Consider the following 14,263-nt stretch of genomic DNA (forward strand, 5'->3'; position numbering starts at 1 on the left):
CCTAACGTGATATCAATGAGCCAGACTACACCTTACCCTTGCAAGTGCATTTGCTATTTGACCAACATGGGTGCTGGATGAGTAACATGGTCTAATAAATAGAAAAGACAGTTGCATTGTGCTTGGCGCCACTTGGTCGCCGGTAGTATTTTTTTTTTTTAATAATTCATGACCACAGTAGCTGAAAAGGAATGATTGAAGGAGTGGATGCTGATTCAGGGAGACGGAAACTGTGGATGTCTTAAGCAGAAGTATTTATCATAAGAGCTCAATATATATCAAGGAGATTTCTGGTTCGTTTACACAGATCAACAAGGGGGTCAGTGTATGGCGCCCAAAGACAATCTGCCTGTTCCCGGTCTCTGTAGTGTATTTAGTTCAGGGTAATGTCGTCATCTCCCCGCAACTATGACACCTCGAGAGAGAGAGACTTCAGCTGACCGATGATTGTTGTGGCTTGCCACAGACAGGTTGACCTTGCTTGGTGCCTGAAAAAACTTGTCTTAACAGTTTCTCCGGGGAGGATAGACAGAAGTCCGCGACAGTAGCCATTGGCAGTTCCATTGGACCGGTCCAGTAGATGGTGATGAAATGAAAGGAGGAGCGATGCCCAGTAGGGTGGTTGACTAAACTGTAGGCTGTAACTATTACACATGAGCGAGGTTTTTAAATTGTAAGCAATGCGGAATTTACATTCGGCAATTATGAGCAGTATACTATTATTACATAATATTCTGCGCGGTACCTAATGAGACGTGTAGATAAGTTGGCAATCTGGAGCGTGTTTTGTTTTCTGATTCAGCTGTTGCGTAAACGTAGCAGACCCTCTGCACCATGCCTGACAACAACCTTGCTCTTGTGCCTGTAGAAGCCCTCAGCGCTGTCGCCCGACTGAGGTGAAAAATTGTCTCATAAAAACAGTAGTAAAAAGGACATCTGTCTTGGCAAGACTGCGAAAGAATGAGGGGAGGCAGCAAAATGCGTCTCACTTCATTTTTAACCAGCTCAAGAGTTTGAGTTGAGTTACCAGAAAAAAAGGTCCCAATCTGCGTATTTTCACCAAAAATCCTAAATCAGTGCTTCGTCCACATACATGCTGCCAAATAAAGGGCGGACCCAGCTGGGAATGTCGTTTGTGCTAATACCCAATGTACAAAAGTAAATTTCACTTTCACGTAGTTTCACCTGGTTGTATATCATCTTAGTTAGAGACATTTACTGCATTCCAAGGATCACGGCCATGTGTCATGAGTTACCTCATCTTCCTTGATTAAGTGCTATTTCTCAGAAAGTGTTTTGACAACCCCCACAAGAGTTTGAAATATAATAGCTGGACGTATGGGCACATAAATAAAGCTAGTTATCGAGCTAGTTTCTCAACTCGTACAGAATGGTATTCATCATCTGGCCGCACTGTGCTCCGGTCTATCGGGGGCACACTGACCTTTGGTGAAAATGTAAGGGTGAAGTTGAGGCTGAAATACAATTATGTAATAACTTCTGTTTTTCATCTGTTATCAACATGTTAGATAGATTTCACGCTCAGCCCACACAAATAGCCATAAATCAAGGGAAGTCAAGGGAAGTTGAAAGAGGTCAGCCACACTTAACATACCTGCCTGCATCTCCTCGGTGCAGGTCCGTCCTCAGCAAGCGTAGGGGGTGGTGTTCTGACACGTAATAGGTAAACACAGCGCTGCAAATGTTTATGACCTCCTACAAATTGGGTTCGGAAGTGTTTAGCGGACAGGACAGGTGCTATGTGGATGGTTAAACAGGTTGTGGTTGCGGTGCCGGTGCGTAAACTGTTTGGGTCTCTGATGCCTGCAGGCCTGCCTTGCGGTGTTTGGGATTCGGAGTTGGATCTCTGTCCGTTTTTCACGTGAAGAGGACAAACATTTCTTGATAATGAGGCGGCCTGGTGTGATGATGCTGTAAAGGCATTAGGCCGCCCTTCTTATTTTATGGTCAAAGAAAAAAGAAGAGGCAGATAATATTTGTGAATGAAGGAGAGTATAACCAGGTTTAGGTTGTAGGTTATGAAGTTATAGGTTTATATAATAGTCAATATTACAGCAACATAGTTCCTGTAATTTCCATCAAGGTGCAGGGGGACATTAAGAAATCATTTTTTAAACACTGGCACTCGTGTTGTGCAAACTTTACAGTGTGCATTTGCCTGTGCATGAACCAATGCATACACAGCTCATACAGAACACATGCACATGTGTTTACATTCTTGCTGAGACACAGTGATGGCGGGGGGGAGAGGATGGCCCATGGCGGCTCACAGCCCGGAAAAACAAACAAGCTGAGGGCAGAGGAGAGAGCCCGGAGCCCAGGGACGCTCAGGAACATCCTGTTCAACGGTCTGCCTGGGTCAACATCAGACGCAGCTACAGGCAACGCATCGTTTCGTAGCCAAATAACAGCATCAGAACCACGTTGAGGTGGTCAACGACCCCGGGGGCCAAGGTTGTGCAAGAAGGAAATTGTTGTTTTCTTCCATGGTTCCAAGGAAAAGAACACGTCAGAGTGGCCTGATCTATAACAGTTAACCAAGGCTGTGTATTTATTAATTTTTTTTTATTTAACACTTTGTCAGGTCCGGATGAAATGAATTTGCAACCATCAATTCAATACCAAATATGTTGTCTTCACAAAAAAAAATCTTTCCTAATGACACTAGTAATATGGAGGATAGAAAATACATTTAACGTTAAGGTTATGGCTAACACAAACTCAAATAACTTGAAATTTTTGTGTTGACAGCATAAACAATTAAAGGTGCGTTCTAAAGCGCCTAAATAGGCTTTTTTTTCCACATTAGGGAAAAGAACCAGTGCAGATTATGAAATGAATGAGGACTGAATTCCATTTAGCTGCTTCAGTTTCAGGGTCCAGGTTAAGTACACTTGAATTGAGTCGAGCCCTAGTAAATGTTAATGGAAACAGTCAAAAAGTCTGCTGTGAACTGTAGCTCTGTGATACAATCTACATGGAAACATTGTCACCAAGCATCCAGCGCTGACCATGAACTCCGGACCAGGATCCGCATTTACACTTAGAGCGAGATCATTACAATATTTGGATCTCGACACCTCAGCTCCACAGTCTACTGTGCACAGTAGCAGCCTTCTTAAAAAAGTTTAAAAAAAGATTTAAATTCATTTTGATAGCAGCAACATGAAAGAAAATAGCTAATTAGAAAGTTGGTTCGAAATAGAGATTCTTTAGTCACAATTTTCCTCTTTTCATACAAAAGGCAGGACAGACTGATGGTTTGTCGGCTAACTTCTGGTTCTGTAATGTAGTTAAGAAGGCTACTATTTGACCAGTGGATCTGGCAGTCAAAAAAGCACTTTCAATAATGGACATTAGCATATAACCTATGTTATTGCGCATGCTCAAGCTACTGAGAATACATATATTTATATAATATATGTCTTACAAATGAATTTCTAATACTAATCATTTTGCATTCCACCTGTGACTAACGGCGGCTATTGCTAGCTAGTGTTAGCAATCTAGGTCTAGGTGTTGTGTTTAAAGCCCCAGTGTGTAATTTTCTGGTGACATCTGGTGGTAAAGTTGCAAACCGCAACCAACTGAGCAACTGACAGGGGACGCTTCATGGTGGCTCACCGCTGATTCCATTTCCGGTTTCCTGTAGCGATGAAAATTCAACGCGGATGCAACGTATTCTGGACCATTTTGTGTAAACCTATTCAAGACGACTAAGCAAACATGGCGATTCACACGGAGGTCAGGTCCACCTCATGTAACTATATTTAACTCATTCAAAGTTGATGCAAAAAACATTGGTTCTTTGTTGCAGGTGATATGAAGACATAGTTATGGACAATATATTACATTTCTGTGAATAAGTTCTGCTAAATATTACACACTGTAGCTTTAAGTTACATTATTTAGTCAGTTTTTTTATCATTATAACCTTTGTATAATTGTGTTACTGCTACTCTTTACTGAAGCTGCTTTCAGACATGCACTGAAATCCAGACAGTGTCCTGAACTTCTTTGTAGGGGATGTATGTGAGAAGGCAACTGTCCACAGTTGTTGCTGTGAACATTCTGCAGAGTTTCTCCTGCCATGCCACCTAGTATAATCTCTGGAGAATGTCCCAGTGAGCCCATGTGAGAATACAGCAAATGAATCTCCGGAGAATTCGCCGTGAGCGAGTGGGTGCGCTGCTCGTAAACAGAAACTTTCCACAGCGGAGTTATCGCAGCTTTGTGCTGCTCTGCAAAGACGTCGTAGAATCCGAAGGTTATCCTGCTGTCGTGAACGCGTCCGACTCGGACAATCTCCTGCTGCGTTCTTTTTATGTGAACGGCAAACGCTGCAGAGTGTTCGTGCGAAAATTCTGCGGACATTGTTTGGAGGTCATGCACTTAAACCGACCAATATTATAGCACTTATGACGTGTCCCACACTTGCCCCACCATGACCTATTACTTTTATTTCGTAGGCTACAAGAGGATATAGAGGCTACAGCCACTACGTGGGCTTATTGAACCAGCTTGATGCTGGGAGACTGACAGGACATGATGCATCAAATTTAGAATTTTAATATATCTAGAGTGGACATGACATTGACTTGATATGGTGTTTTGGGATCATTTATAAACTAATTTAATTCTGGTGGTCTACTGTTAGTTTTTGCTTTTGTACTGCTATTATACTGCAGTGATACTATTCTATGAAATCATGACAGTAGAACAAGAAGCAAACACTCTGTATGTGTTGTTATGAAACCCACGACATGCAAAAATGTGATGTAACAGAAACACGAGCTATGAAACACGCTCTACTTAGAGCTTGCTAAACTTAGCTGCAATAACAGACCAAGTGTGACCCCTGTGAATTTTGTTCTTTAAAAGTTACGGTCTCTGATGCAACTAAACGGGCGCCGCAGTTTTTTACGCAACACATTGAAGGCTACTTTGGCAACAGACGCAAAAGAATTCACTTTCTATGACGTCTCGGGGCCTAACATAGAAACGTGTAGACTACTGCTGCCGGCCCACGGACTGTGCGTTTCATTGGAATGAGCTGAGGGAGATGAAAGGCTAAGCAAACAGAGAAATCCTTGACTTCAGTAGTCATGACACCACATTTCCTGGTCTGACTCATTAGTGACACAGGATAAGTAAATATAAAGCATGCTGAGGACATCGTAGGAGGAACAAAGATGGTGTAAATATACACCACAGATAGGTGAGTACTTTTCCTACACCGCTGTCGCATTTCAGTATCATACAGTAGTAATTTGTTTTGATGGTTTAAACAGTTTCTCTACAGCCTTGGCCCCTTTTTCTGACTTATAGACAAACCATCTAGCCGAAGGCGCTTTTCAATTGTACCCGGGCTTCTGTGGTGAGACATTACATCGGCCATTGAGCAGGTTAACAGGGCTGTGACACAGGACTCAACCCCCTAATTCCCTTTCAACAGCTTTATATGTCCTTGGGCTTTGATGAAGCAAAATGATAAATGCTCTCTATCCCGCACATTGACCACCTTCCTCTCCTGCTTACTCCTTCTATGCCAGATATTTAATTGAATTTTATCTTTGTGTGTGTGTGTGTGTTTTACAGGTCTACATATGATGCAGATTTGTGTTATTAACATGTTTTCATGGGAGGCCCGCTAGGGAAAGAGAGAGAGAGTTTAGCTCGAGTATAGGAAAACAAAAAGGGGTGGGGGATTAGAGGTATGTCAGACCAGCCATGCAAGATTTATCATCCATTTATATTCTCCCAAACACACACTCAGCACCATAATCTAAACACAGGGCAAAGACTCCTAAATAACCCCACATGGTCACATTCACAATAAAACTTTTCCACAATAGTTTAGGCACACATGACTGAGTTTGAGAAAAAAGAAAGGACAAAAAGTTTTTTGTTGTTGTTATTATTTTAAAGGTATTTGTAGACTAAAAACCATTAATGGTAATTTATTAGCATTGACAGCGATTGTAATCAAACATGTTTATTCGTCTGGGTAGTTTATATTAAGGAGAGAGGTCATGAAAAGTTGGTGACATGTTTATTTAGACAAAAGATAACTAGGACATGTTAAAACAGGTGGATAAGTAGAAAAGAAAAAGTGTTCCAATGAGTTTTTTTGAAATATGAAGTAATTCAAATATTCTTCCTACTTTGATACTGGAAATTATGGTAAAATGTTTTAAATATCATTTATTACCTTTATTATTTTTTTAGATGTTGCTTTGTGTACTTCCAGTTTCGCTAAAATATTTCTCCCTCCATTCGCATGCTTTTGCGCTCGTAGCCTGAGATTGTTTTGCTCGGGCCAACAGATAAAGATCATGATAATTAATATTTCAAACAGTTATCTATTCCTCGTGGCAGCTCTGTATACACAGAGGCATCCGTGCCGGACCTTTTTTGGCCGCTGTTTCCTCACAGAAAAAGTTGCTCTGTTTTGTTTGTTCTTAAAGGCGAGGCACAGTTGTGCGAGAGTCCGAGTGCATGACGCAGCACTGCCGCGGGAGGAGAGCGTCGGACACACACAGAGCAAACAAGATATTAAGTCATAATTGATTGTGCTGGTGCAAGGTCACCATGGGCCAACATTTGCTCGAACATTAGTTATGTTCTATATTTATCGTTCTATGAACGCAGGTATTAATCTGCTCAGGGCCTGATGTGCCCACCAAGTGGACCAGGGGCAACAATACGCTGTGGTCCCCTATACTGACCATCCAGTTTCTCCAGCTCTCTTAGCTCTGTTTATGTAACAGGCACACAAGTATTTAGAAAAATGTGGAAATTCGAGCGATTTAGCACATCCTTGAGAATCTTTTTTTTTCATATTAACAATGAGTCACAAATATTGACCAAGCAAACTCGCAGCTCGGCAAAGCGCCATATTGACTTTAAGTTCATTGTTCTTTCACTCACACCGTTCTCGTGATGTTGTTTTTGGCTGAACTGCAGCTTATTTTTTTTGTGAAACTTTCTAAAAAACCCAGTGCAGTGCAAAATGGCAAAGTTAGAGACTAGCTAGTGAGCACAGCAGATCATGTAGCTGCTGAAGAGCCAGATGTGGCCCTCAAACCCAGCCCCAGTTAGCTCTGGCCCAATCCAACCCATACCCATAAGGCTCTACAATGTGTATAGTAATTGTGGTATGGTGTCAAAAACATATTCGTTTAACCAAAATACCAAAATTGCCTGTAGGAGCCTAAAGGTTTTGGGGAAATCTAGACCAGTTCTGGCCTTGGTAGTCCGGCCTCCATTAGAATGAGCGGTTAGGGGATAAGTACATCTCATATCCTATGTGCTTTATGTGTTTCATACAGCAAATACACAAACTCACACACCAGTGAACTCACAGTCACAATGTCACAAAACAGAGTCTTTTTGTGTTGGAGGGAAGAAGCAAAAAAGTCTTTGGCTTTAGAAGAAGCCACCTTGGCAAGTTAAAACTCTTGCGTTCCTATAACATAAATAATCATGCTGGAGTTTCTGTCCTGCATGGAGCGGCCCAGTGGTGGACATGCACACGGGGCCCCAGCGACTGCTTCCATGCTGATGATTAAAACCATTCCAGGCTCCTCCATGTCCACGGCCAACGAACTCCAGGACTACTGCAGGGAGCGTGTCAGCTGCGGTAGGTTTAGAGCAGAGAGCGATTGGCGGAGGGTACCGTCTGGTCTGGAGTCTCATTTTAACAATGAGCGGGACCAGCAGCTCTGTCAAACACAGGGATCAGAGAGGAATGGACCATAACGTCAACTCCGACGAGTCCAAGGTTTGGATGCTATTGTAGAGAAAAGGTGTTGGGTATGTGCTGCTTTGCCAAGTTTACTCGGTCTGGCTTTCTTTTATTAGCTTGGCAGTTCGCAGAGGCTCGGGCATTAAAGCTGCACAAGGTAATGTCTCATACGGACGGTGCCAAACGGCAGTGAAAAGTGAGGCAATCACTGCCCGCTGATCGGGACAGCAATACAATAAACATCATCTTTGAAATGGGCTGGTGACTTTGGAAGTGCTGAGGAGTTGCAGGCATTGTTTGCTTGTCCAAATTTTTTTTCTGAATGGAGAATTTTGTATTTCACTCACCTTTTAAGATTCAGTAGTCTGATATATTACTCATTCATTTGGAGTTATGTTTGATTCCATCTATCAAAAAATTCCTTCTCCTTAACTTTTAAAAGTTAGAGAGAAGGAAGAATCTGAACCAAAACAACAAGCTGAAAGCTGCTTAAACACTCCAAAGAGTGAAGGGGATATTGAGAGTTGGGTAATAATCACCTTGTTTTCTCCCATTAGTTTTTTGTTTGTCTGTTCATGAGCAGGATTACACAAAAACTACTGAACAAATGTCCATGAAACTTGGTGGAAGGATTGCACATGGGCCAGGAAGCCTTAAATTTTGGCGCACAATTGGACAAAGGGGCGGATGCAGGAATAAATAGGATCTTAGGAACCTGTAACTACCACCAATGTGTAGCTGAGATAATGTGAATTCAGTAGAGAATCAGTGGTTTCTTAAAAAATGTTGTAGTGTTTTTTTAGGTTGCAAATAGATTCTTAATCGTCATGTAATTTTAAATAGGAATTTTCCATATTTTTACCCACTTGTCCTCATTGCTGTCTAACAAAGGGACTATTTCCAATTGAAAAGGTTAATGGTGAGGTCTGTGGACCATCTAGAGTAACGAGGATGTTTTTTGGAAAGGCAAAAGGAAGTTGAATTTAGTAAATGTCATTTTTCAATGATGTAAGTGCAACAAATACAAAATTCCATTCACATCCATTGTATTGGGCTTGCAGCAAAAACCCCGAAACATTGGTAGGTGCTTTAGCTCATGGGATAGGTGAGAAAATGTGTTGAACTGACCTTCCAATTAAAAAAGTATATTCACATATATAAGCTCAACAACACGCTCTAATTAAAGATGTAGTGATCAAGTTGGACTTTTGGCCCCTGTGTGTCAGTGTTCTCCTTTGATTAGCTCTCCAACTCTGTGTCTGGAGACAGTCCTGTGAAAAACACTGTAGGAAAAAATGTTGATAGAAATCAACACACATCCTGCATCCCCTCAGAATGAGTTCCCCAACATAAACACTATCAATTTTCTCCCTGTGTTAGGGCCAGGCTCCAAACTCTGCCGTCTAATTCTGTTTGTGCCGTTTCTCCCATCCTGCCCAGATTTGGCCACAAGTGTCTCCTACTTGGAAACAGGACTGCCTCTTTTTCTCCCTCTCCATCCCTCTTACTAACCCCAGTTTGTCCCAGAACATGACCCCGACTACACACATGACTAAGGACGTGTCTGCTCGCAGGAATCCCTCCATTTAGACTGGAAGGTGGGGCCGAGCTCAAGCTAAGCCCACATTCCTTGTCCTAGAAGGATTACAGAGCTGAGGATGAAGTGAAGGACCTTTTTCCCATTACATAATGGCAGTTTTTTTCTTCTTCTTTTCCGAAGAAGATACGATCCCACGCTAACAGAGATGATGTGCAGACCTGCGGTGGTGTCGAGTGTCAGCATTAAACCCTCCCAAACCGCTGCGCTCCACCAGCCAACATCACCACCGTTTCAATTTGGCCCAGAGCTGTGTGGTAGGTCGCCCAGTTTGTTCCACCTGTTCTTGTGTTTTTCTGTCATTGCTCAAGAGGAAAAATAAATCCCTGACTTCAAAGAAAAAACTTTACAGGAAGCTGTGAATGCTTCACAATTGAGAGGACTCAAGTTAAAGGTCAGCGAGACGGCTCGTATTTACTCCGCGCCGCTGTCCAACGCTCTGCGATGAAGTCGATCTTAGTCATAACAGGGGACACAGTACCACCTACTGTACTTGTTTCCGAGGAGCTGTGACTAAACAAATGTGTCACTATGGATAATTGAAGTGTTTGAAAAAAAAAAAAAAAAGCCTTATCATTTGAAGCTTTGATGTTTTGCAGAAAGACGCGAGTTCCACCATTTTTGCTCCAGCTGTGGTGACCTGTGAGTAACCTGTTGAGGTCGACGAGCGTCCTGCTTCCACTTTTGCGTCAGCAGTTTTGTGTTTCAACGTGGCATTGTCCCCTCAAACAAAACCAGGTCCAGAAAGAAGTGTTTTCCTACTTTCTTGAACTTGACTGACCTGCACAGAACACTAACCCATCAACCCCATTCAACTCAATTAAGTATTTGCTTTTTTGTTCTGTGTAGTCAGTAATTAGTCTGTGGGCCAAATCTTTGATGGAATATAACTTAATATACCCTTTTGGGTTATTGCAATATAGCATCTTTACTAATATATCATCATTTTTGTATATAAAGTATATGGATTTTTAAAAAATATATAGGCTTGAACATAAATGTCTTAATATATATATTTTTCTAATATTTTCATTTTTTTGGAATATTTTTTTCTTCATAGTCTAAGTTATAGCAACTGATAACGGGGGAAAAAAACCCTCAATAAAATATCGTTCATAACAGAATGACCTTGTAGAAAATAGCAAGTATGACTAGATGAATAGATGGCAAATACAATTCTTTGTGTATGTGTCCCAAAATCTGTTGGAGAAATGCAAATGTGCTCTCTGTGTATCCGTCTCCGTTTTCTCTCTATTCTTTTTTTCCTATTGAAAATGCAAGACAAACAACTTGATGTGACAAAAGAAAGAAAAATTGAGAAAAAATTTATCAAACTGATGCAACCACAAACAATCCATCCGGAGAGATATGATCTGAAGGGGGCAGTGTTGCGCCTTATGGCTTCAGTCTGAATAGAGGACTAAGAGTGTGCAACTGTGATGATCACCACGTGTAGCTATGGAACACCTAAAACTGTCAGTTTGTCGGAAAAATAAAATTATAATTTCACCCCCCCACACACCTCTCTCCTTCATTTTTGATGTCTAAATTACCAGCATTTGATTATGTCCTAATTAGCCACTTTGCATTGATTCAGAAATCTGACACAGTCTTTATGAGTTTACTGACGCTGTGGCGCGACGCCCTCACTGCATTCACTTTAACCATTACGATCTTAAGTACTCCTTCAAATAGACACAATGACTCAGTAAACACACACACACACAGTCGGTAGTAAAGTGTTATACGAGGATGCTGATTAAACAGAGTGAATGTCTGCGTTGTTGTGTGTTAGTAGGAAGTCGGTGATTATCTCTCCCATGTGGGCACGTTGGCTTTGCACATTGAGTCGTGCACCTGATGAAAGGTTAAAGGTGGACACTTGAATACACCGAGGTTGAGGTATGGTGTGTAGGACGGGGTGTTAAGCATGCTGCTCTGAGGATGTGATTACTTGATCTCCGGGCGGCTGAGAGGATTGAAAGGATGACGGATGAGACAAAGGAGGTGGCAGGATGTGAAGATGTGTGGGTGTAGTTCGTCGTTTTGAGAGAAGTATAGGTATTCTTCCAGTGTATCAGCATGTGTCCACTTTTATCTCATGTTAGCGGCGTGATGTAAACACTGGTACATGCTTCGTCACTGTGCACAAATCAATGCTGTGTTGACTTTATGGTGGAAATTTAAATTCAAGGCTTGAGCTCAAAAACACATAAAGAGCTTGGAAGTGGATATTAAGTGCAAGGATACGGGGGGAAGGGAAAGGTCTGTTGAAATTTGAAAACCTTGAGAAGGAGCTGGGAGAAGATCCTCCAAGGAAACGTCATTACAATGTTTATCAGTTGAAGAGGACTGGTTCAAGTGTGTGTCACTGACGGAGGTAGAGGTAATGTAAAATTTGAAGATGTCCAAATACAGTCGTAGTGTTTTTCTTTTCTCTAACCATATACATTTCAATAGTTGCATTCATTTTTCGTAACAATTTTGCCATGCAAAACAGTTCAATGTCAGAATGAAATACAATGAAAAACAACACTAATCATTTGCCATCGGCAGTGAGTGTGATTGCAGCACACGCATGCAGTTGAACTGAGGTACGAGTCCAGGATTCTCCAGACATGCAAAGCACAGATGAGAGGAATAAATCTTGTCACAAATTCATTTCCTGTCTCTGAAATCATTCCTGATTACAGGTGTCTCCTTGGCCATTATCCTTTCAATCATCGTGCACAATGAGAGCGGGTGGAAATGAAATCAGACCACATTGTGCTGAAGGCAGAGAGACAATCACGGAACTGAAGTCGGACTGGAAAATGGGTCATTCATTCAAACATCATCCAGCTTTTTCGTATACAAAACCATAACTATCTGTGCAATCATTCTTCAACCCCCCCGCTCCTTCCCCTTCCCCAACAGTTCCACTGACATCTGAAGGTTTATGAATCGGACAAGACGAGTCTGAACTGAGTCTCCATGAATGTGTCTGGTCTTGACATTCGAAACAGAAAATCACATCTTCTGAGATACTTCACATCTGCAGTCTTTGAACAGGACATTATAAAATGTTATGCAGATAAGATACGGCATTCTCCGAGTGAAAACCTCCTGAAACTCCCCTCAGTATTGCATCATTTCGCCGACGCGTTTGCTTCATGAGATTTAAGGCAGAGAATGTGAATTATGGAGCATGAGTTCTACCCCAGCATTTGTTAGTTTAAATGAGTTCCCTTATTCCTGCCTCTGTATTTGACATTATCCATTTTGCATGGTAATGCTGGGTGTAGGCGTACAACCAAGAATGAAGCAACTTCCATAAGAGAAGAACAGTTCTTCATAAGAATGTGGAGTATAATTCAAGATTACCTCATCAAATATTAATATTCTGTGTAGAGGCAGTTTAACTGCATAACTTTTACATTAACACCAATTATCGCACCAATTATGGTTTGAATTTGAATGAGCAACTTTGACCAGTAAGTCTGCAAACACCAGAGGATTATTTTTTTCTTTAAAGAATCCTGATCCTGACGTGTAAATTTAAAGATCAGTAAAGTCAGTAAAGCTTGTTTCTTTTTTTTTTTCTGGAGAAGTTTGAATTTAGGTTTCAAAGACACAATTGAATGCATGAGATAAACAAATCCATTTACTTTGGTGCAACACCTTATGCTTCTACGTTGATGACATTAAAACATATAAGTACATTTTGTCAAACTGTTAAATGTCTCTTAATGTACACTTTTTGAACCATCTTAAACTTGGGGACATATAAATGTTGGGAAGAGCTAGTAGTTTAATATCACATTAGGAGGTGTGCTTTGTTATATCAGCTGTGATTGGGTTTCCAAAGAACGTGGTTAAAGGATTATTGAAAAGGATATGGATTAGACCATTTCTCTGTACTAAAAAACTGAAAATTGTTATTGATTCATAACAGTGGATATTTACTACTGTAATTAGCTGCTCTCTGGCATCAGCGGATTAATCTCTTTCCTCCCTCCAGATCATCCAAAACAGGATATTACCTCGGACCAGCGAACATGACAACATTTCTCTGATCCTGGCTTCTCTTCACTGGCTACCTGTTGCCGCTATTGATTTCAAGATTGTATTGATTGCTTACAAAGCCCTGAGAGGCCTTGTCCCAAGCTACTTGTCAGATTTGCTATTGCCCTTTGTCCTATATCTTCCCGCTCCCTCAGATCAGAGCATCGATCCTTCTTGTTCCAAGGTGTAGATTTATAAACAAAGGTGACAGGGGCTTTGCAATCAGGGTCTCTAGACTTTGGAATGAGGTAAGGGCAGCAAACTTTTCCACATCTTTTAAGTCACTGTTAAAAAAAACCATTTGTTTAAAATTGCTTCTCTGTGATTTAACTCTCTGGCACCATAATTGATTTTGCTTTATTTGTGTTTACAATGTCATCAGTTTTTATTGCTCTTCATTTGTTTTATTCTCTTTACTTTTAATGTGTTCTGTTCCATTAAAAAGTACATTATGTTCTATATTAAAAAAAACTCATTATCATAATTATAATATATTCCTTTCTCCTTTATCCTCTACCGAATCTAACACCTCAGGTTAGGATGGGAGTGAGGGGAGGCATCGACTGCTCCATACCTCACTGAAGTTCTGCATCAAGCAATTACCAAGCCATAGACACGTTGGACTGACTCAATCAAATGAGAGGGATTAAATTTAATGGTGACATATTATGCTCATATTCAGGTTCACATTTTTAATTTGGGTGACCACTTGAAATGGTTTACATGCTCTAATGTTCACCAAAGGCATCACTGTCCTCACACGGCCGATTCCTGCAGCTCCTCTTTTCACCATCTGTCTAAAACGCCTGGATTTCTTTAAGCCCCCCCCCCCGATAAACCAGCTGGTCCAGTCT

The 14,263-nt window shown here is 41.2% G+C and overlaps 1 long non-coding RNA gene across 1 annotated transcript; it reads left to right on the top strand.

Moving 5' to 3' along the window:
• Positions 1 to 4,985: 4,985 nt before the first annotated feature.
• LOC124849418 lies at positions 4,986 to 13,775 on the top strand. The gene is made up of 3 exons (XR_007029817.1): positions 4,986 to 5,239; positions 5,350 to 9,622; positions 9,965 to 13,775. It is a non-coding gene; the product is annotated as an uncharacterized LOC124849418 (long non-coding RNA).
• Positions 13,776 to 14,263: the final 488 nt, after the last annotated feature.

This window comes from Scophthalmus maximus, chromosome 16 (assembly GCF_022379125.1).
Source record: "Scophthalmus maximus strain ysfricsl-2021 chromosome 16, ASM2237912v1, whole genome shotgun sequence".
Classification (NCBI taxonomy): domain Eukaryota; kingdom Metazoa; phylum Chordata; class Actinopteri; order Pleuronectiformes; family Scophthalmidae; genus Scophthalmus; species Scophthalmus maximus.